Below are 6,793 nucleotides of genomic sequence, written 5' to 3' on the forward strand. Positions count from 1 at the left end.
GAAAAGATGTGTCGTTTTCGATGTCTTGTTGGACACGGTACCTTAGTGGGTTTGAGTGGCATGTGCCCTTATTTTTAAAGCACTGCTGAGGAGATGCAACAAACAGTTGCATATTGAGGCAGCTGAAGGAAACCCTTGTGATTTTTATGAACTGGAGCTCTGAGCTTTTCAGGTATTTTCCCATAACCCTCTAAATCTTTGCTCTTTTCCCTTTTTCTCCTAGGGAAGAAATGACTTAACACAGCACATGCTTACCAATGAGTGTAAGCCTATGTGGACTTGCAGAGGTAAAGGATGGGTCTGTTATCAAGCTCTCGTTTTATGGCAGCACAAGATTCTATGTTCTTGAGACCCCTAGTCCAGCCAATCAATACAGCCCCAAATATTGAGGAAATTAGATGAATTTCAAGTGTAATGCATTCCACCCACCTGAATCTTGTACTCTTAAAAACCTCTGCCTTGTAGGTAATGTGACCTAGTGGCTAGAGCATGGGCCTGGGACTCAGGAGGCCTGGGTTCTATTCCTGCCTCTGCCAATGGCTTGTTGGGTGACCTTGGCCATGTCACTTTGCCTCTTTGTGTTTCAGTTTCCCCTCTTTAAAACAGGGATAAACCATATGTTTTGTAAAACACTCTGAAATCTACTGATGAAAAATGCCGTATAAGAGCTAGGCATTTATTTATTTATTATTAAATCCATCTGACAAAAAGATACTGAAGCAGAAAAGCTTTGAAATGGTTCCCTAATCAACTGGGCAACAAAGTGACCTACTCTCCACAACTGCCATATTTGTGAGAACTGTGCTGGACATTCTTAGTCAATGAGTATCTTCTGCATGCTGACTGCAAGATGTGGTCATCTATCACTTTTCCTCACACCTGCAATGCTTTGCAAGAACTGCTTTTGTAGGTTTTATGATTTCCCCCCAATCATTGTTCCTTAGTAAGGACACAGAAAGGCCAGTGGTGGGTTTAATGGCATTGTGCTCTGCTAATGCATAAAAATGTCACAAGTAAAGAGATGTGAGGGTACCAATTTTCCTTTTATACACTAGTATATTAGACTTATGTATATTAAGGGGTAATTTTAAATCACTTTTCTTGTCAAAGGTGTTAAAAGTTTCCATCTTTGAAACAGTCTCAGAGGCACTTGGAGGAATGTGCTAATTTATCTGGTGAGACAGTTTCAAAAGACATTTATCAAGCTTGAATACCTAACAGTTGGATCGGTGATCATATCATAGCACTGAGGAGACAAGGCACTGAACAGAAAGTGCTTTCAGTACAGCAGGGCCATACAATGGCCTGTCTGGAGTCTCGGGATCTGGCTTCCCCAGCTGACGCCAGCACAGAGCTCTTCAGAAGCTCCTGGAGCAGAGCTGCAGAGGGGCTGGCTTCAGGCCTGCTCAGCTGCAGCTGGCCACTCGCCCTAGTGGAGGCCACAGCCAGCTTCACTGACAAATGGGTAGAGCATCATCAATGTTTTCAGAGATCTATAGGCTTTAAGGCCTGAAAAGGACCACGATTAGATCATCTGGTCTGACCTGCTAACACAGGCCAGAAAACCTCTCCCAGTGATTCCTGATCAAGGCCAGCAATTGTCGATAGGATTAGAGAGAGAAGCGCCATTGTTCAAATCTCCTTATGTATCGCCGTGTAGCCAGGGCTTTAGCTGGGCTCCTAGAGGGAGTCAGAAATGCTAGACAATTTGCACCAACTTTATAAGGAGCCATTTTAAGCCTGTAAATATCAAAGTGCCTACACAGTTGACCTGGGACTGCCCGTGCTTGTGCTATTTGCTAATAAGACATAACCAAAAGCTATAGCACCATGAGGGATTGTCAAGGTTCCTTCCCCACTCTGAACTCGAGGGTACAGATGTGGGGACCTGCATGAAAGACCCCCTAAGCTTATTCTTACCAGCTTAGGTTAAAAACTTCCCCAAGGTACAAACTTTGCCTTGTCCTTGAACCCTATGCTGCCGCCACCAAGCATGTTAAACAAAGAACAGGGAAAGAGCCCACTTGGAGATGTCTTCCCCCCCAAAATAACCCCCCCAAGCCCTACACCCCCTTTCCTGGGGAAGGCTTGATAAAAATGCTCACCAATTTGCATAGGTGAACACAGACCCAAACCCTTGGATCTTAAGAACAATGAAAAGGCAATCAGGATCTTAAAAGAAGAATTTTAATTAAAGTAAAAGAATCACCTCTGTAAAATCAGGATGGTAAATACCTCACAGGGTAATCAGATTCAAAATATAGAGAATCCCTCTAGGCAAAACCTTAAGTTACAAAAAGACACAAAAACAGGAATATACATTCCATTCAGCACAGCTTATTTACCAGCCATTTAAACAAAAGGAAATCTAAGGCATTTCTAGCTAGATTACTTACTAACAAGTTCTAATACTCCATTCCTGTTCTGTTTCCGGCAACAGCAGTATACAGACAGACACAGACCCTTTGTTTTTCTCCCTCCTCCCAGCTTTTGAAAGTATCTTGTCTCCTCATTGGTCATTTTGGTCAGGTGCCAGTGAGGTTACCTTAGCTTCTTAACTCTTTACAGGTGAAATGGTTTTGCCTCTTGTCAGGAGGGACTTTATAGTTCTGTATACAGATAGGTGGTTACCCTTCCCTTTGTATTTATGACAGGGATATATGTATTTTTTTTACTTCCCAAGGGAAGTGTTGAGTCAAAATTAGCTTTAGAAAGTGATCTCGGGTGCAGCCTTACTTGGGCAGAGGCTATTAACACTCCATCAGATTTGCCGGACCAAATCAGTCAAGAACAGATGAATGCCTTAGACCACATATCTGCCATCTGGCTTTCTTTTGGTAAGAAGAAAATATACATTATATGATGAAAGTGATGAAGGATCAAAGTACAGAGCTCTGATAATGCATATTTGCTAAAAAGCACATGGACGTCGGGAGATGGATTTTATCCTGGTCAGAATTACTGTGGCACTGCTCCTGGAAACATGCTGTCTGTGATCACAGGGATTCACCTCTGCGGGTCTCACTGCAGGGTCCTGGCCTGAATCTGCAACTGAACTAAGTACGAATTACTGATGGTCCCTAGGTCCATACAATGTTAATGGAGTGGGGAAGGTTTACACGGAAAACTTTTTTAATACTTATAGCATTTTGCAGATGAGTTAAATATAAGGCACCTGATAACTATTTAAAAAAAAAACACCACAAAAAGGCCTGACTTTCTCAAGGCTTTGCAGCATTTTCTGCTTCGTTTACATATGTAAGTATGGTACCTGCATCTGAGTGTTTGCATGTTCAATAACAGTAATTGTACTGATGATTTGCATGCAGCTTCTTGGCTTCTGATGGCTTGAAAATCAAGTTCTGAAACTTAATCTCATAACCCCTGAGTATAGGAAAAAGTGACTCAGAACTACTGATGGATCAAAAACACACTCTCACGAAATCCAGTTCTAGTAAAAAAGGAACTAGGAAAACACAGGGCCTGCTCAGTATGATCCAGGGGGTTAAATGTTACTTCTCATTTTGAGTTTTCATGAATTACAGAGGCTGACCCAGCTTCCTATTGCTAATATGCTACAAAGGAGTGCCTCATGATGATGTTCATGTATTTCTAAGTAGATGAATGTGGAATGCTACTAGATAAAACCAGCTGATATTTCCAAATGTTACTTGGCTGCCATCTACTGCCAATCCAGTGGCCTCCCTCCTTCACTGTCTCCTTTCCCAGACTTATCGTCTCAGGAAATGAGCTCTTAGGCTCCCGTCCTATAACCAATAGTGTGTGGGTGCAGCCGCTCACCTGCTTGCTATCGATTGCAGCACTGGGGCCTTGGCAGAAGCTGGCTTAGGATTCTGAGAGCAGAAATCTACAGGTAATGCAAAGGGAAAGCTCCCCTCTTACAGTCAGTGATAGATGGTATAGGTAGGTTTGGCCAAACATGGTTTTTTTAGACAAAACCTTTTTTCACCAGAAAGGTATTTTTGTCTCAACTGAAACATTTTTTGAATGGGTCTCAAATTCACAAAATTGTTTTGTCAGAAAAACAGAGAAAAAAATCCATAAAAGTTGAAATGTTTTGTTCAACGTTTGAAATGGAAGATTTGATAATTTGTTTTTTTTTAATTTGCTTCAGTTTTATGTTTTGAAAAAAGGATTTTAAAAAATCCTCAAATGAAATAAAAAGGATTTGCATGACTCTAGATATAGCGATTCTTCTTGGGAATCTATTCCCTTCCTCCTGGCCTTCAAAACTTAGAACAGCTATCCACCTCTGTTTATCCCAAAATAGGATCCACCTAGGAAGTTAAGACAAAATAAGAAAGTGGTTCATGTCACGTGAGACCCTTTGTCTAAGGACCCACAGATCAGCCAAGGTTAGGCGTTCCACTCGCCAAAGCTTTGTCTACACTAGCGCTTTTGTCAGTAAAACCTTTGTTAGTCAGGGGTGTGAAGAAACCCCCCCCAACTGACAAAAGTGCCTGTGTAGACAGTGCCACGTCTGTGGGAGATGCTCTCCCACTGATGTAGCTACTGCCACTCATGGGGGGTGGTTTAATTATGCCGGTGGGAGAGCTCTGTCCCACTGGCACAGAACAGCTACATGGGTGACCTTACAGCTGCACAACTGCCGTGGTACAGCTGTGCTGCTGTAAGGTCTGTAGTGTAGATGTAGAAAACTAGATGATAATTACAGCCCATATTAGAGAGGAAAGTTACTGAATAACCCCTTCTTACTAAGTCCATGAGCTTACTAAAGTTAATACGAGGTTCTTTTTGGGTCAACTTTTAACTTGAATAGTAGGTCTTAAAACAGGACTGTGATACAGGAGGGCCAGGGAGCAGTAGGAGAGTGCTAGATATATAAGCTTAAGGCTAATTAAGGCGTGGTTCCCTGTAGACTAGGGGTATGTCTACACTACAAAATTAGGTCGAATTTATAGAAGTCGGTTTTTTAGAAATCGGTTTTATATAGTCGAGTGTGTGTGTCCCCACAGAAAATGCTCTAAGTGCATTAAGTGCACTAACTCGGCTGAGCGCTTCCACAGTACCGAGGCAAGCGTCGACTTCCGGAGCGTTGCACTGTGGGTGGCTATCCCACAGTTCCCGCAGTCTCCGCTGCCTATTGGAATTCTGGGTTGAGATCCCAATGCCTGATGGGGCTAAAACATTGTCGCGGGTGGTTCTGGGTACATATCGTCAGGCCCCTGTTCCCTCCCTCCCTCCGTGAAAGCAAGGGCAGACAATCATTTTGCGCCTTTTTTCCTGAGTTACCTGTGCAGACACCATACCATGGCAAGCATGGAGCCCGCTCAGGTAACCGTCACCGTATGTCTCCTGGGTGCTGGCAGACGCGGTACTGCATTGCTACACAGCAGCATCAACCCATTGCCTTGTGGCAGCAGACGGTACAGTACGACTGGTAGCCGTCATCGTCATGTCAGAGGTGCTCCTGACCACGTCGGCCAGGAGCACCTGGGCAGACATGGGCGCAGGGACTAATTTTGGAGTGACTTGACCAGGTCATTCTCTTTAGTCCTGCAGTCAGTACTATTGAACCAACTTATGGTGAGTAGGCAGGCAATACGGTTTGCTAGCAGTCCTACTGTACCATCTTCTGCCAGGCAGGCAAGAGATGAGGATGGCTAGCAGTCCTACTGCACCGTCTTCTGCCGAGCAGCCATGAGATGTAGATGGCATGCAGTCCTTCTGCACCATCTGCTGCCAGCCAAAGATGTAAAAGATAGATGGAGTGGATCAAAACAATAAATAGACCAGATTTGTTTTGTACTCATTTGCTTCCCCCCCTCCCCCATCTAGGAGACTCATTCCTCTAGGTCACACTGCGGTCACTCACAGAGAAGGTGCAGCGAGGTAAATCTAGCCATGTATCAATCAGAGGCCAGACCAACCTGCTTGTTCCAATAAGAACAATTACTTAGGTGCACCATTTCTTATTGGAACCCTCCGTGAATTCCTGCCTGAAATACTCATTGATGTAAAGCCACCCCCTTTGTTGATTTTAATTCCCTGTAAGCCAACCCCGTAAGCCATGTCGTCAGTCGCCCCTCCCTCCGTCAGAGCAACGGCAGACAATCGTTCCGCGCCTTTTTTCTGTGCAGACGCCATACCAAGGCAAGCATGGAGGCTGCTCAGCTCACTTTGGCAATCAGGAGAACATTAAAACACCACACGCATTATCCAGCAGTATATGCAGCACCAGAACCTGGCAGAGCGATACCGGGCGAGGAGGCGATGTCAGCGCTGTCACGTGAGTGATCAGGACATGGACACAGATTTCTCTGAAAGCATGGGCCCTGCCAATGCATGCATCATGGTGCTAATGGGCAGGTTCATGCTGTGGAACGCCGATTCTGGGCTCGGGGAAACAAGCACAGACTGGTGGGACCGCATAGTGTTGCAGGTCTGGGACGATTCCCAGTGGCTGCGAAACTTTCGCATGCGTAAGGGCACTTTCATGGAACTTTGTGACTTGTTTCCCCTGCCCTGAAGCGCATGAATACCAAGATGAGAGCAGCCCTCACAGTTGAGAAGCGAGTGGCGATAGCCCTGTGGAAGCTTGCAACGCCAGACAGCTACCGGTCAGTTGGGAATCAATTTGGAGTGGGCAAATCTACTGTGGGGGCTGCTGTGACGCAAGTAGCCCACGCAATCAAAGATCTGCTGATATCAAGGGTAGTGACCCTGGGAAATGTGCAGGTCATAGTGGATGGCTTTGCTGCAATGGGATTCCCTAACTGTGGTGGGGCCATAGACGGAACCCATATCCCTA

At 44.8% G+C, this 6,793-nt stretch overlaps 1 long non-coding RNA gene across 1 annotated transcript in view; it reads left to right on the top strand.

Moving 5' to 3' along the window:
- Positions 1 to 6,247, top strand: part of LOC141990250 (uncharacterized) — a 227,665-nt gene extending 221,418 nt beyond the window's left edge. The window contains exons 3-4 of the long non-coding RNA XR_012640126.1: positions 224 to 287; positions 6,123 to 6,247. This is a non-coding gene — a long non-coding RNA (uncharacterized LOC141990250). The remainder of the gene's footprint in view (positions 1 to 223; positions 288 to 6,122) is intronic.
- The last annotated feature ends 546 nt before the right edge of the window (positions 6,248 to 6,793 follow it).

This window comes from Natator depressus, chromosome 6 (assembly GCF_965152275.1).
Source record: "Natator depressus isolate rNatDep1 chromosome 6, rNatDep2.hap1, whole genome shotgun sequence".
Lineage (NCBI taxonomy): Eukaryota > Metazoa > Chordata > Testudines > Cheloniidae > Natator > Natator depressus.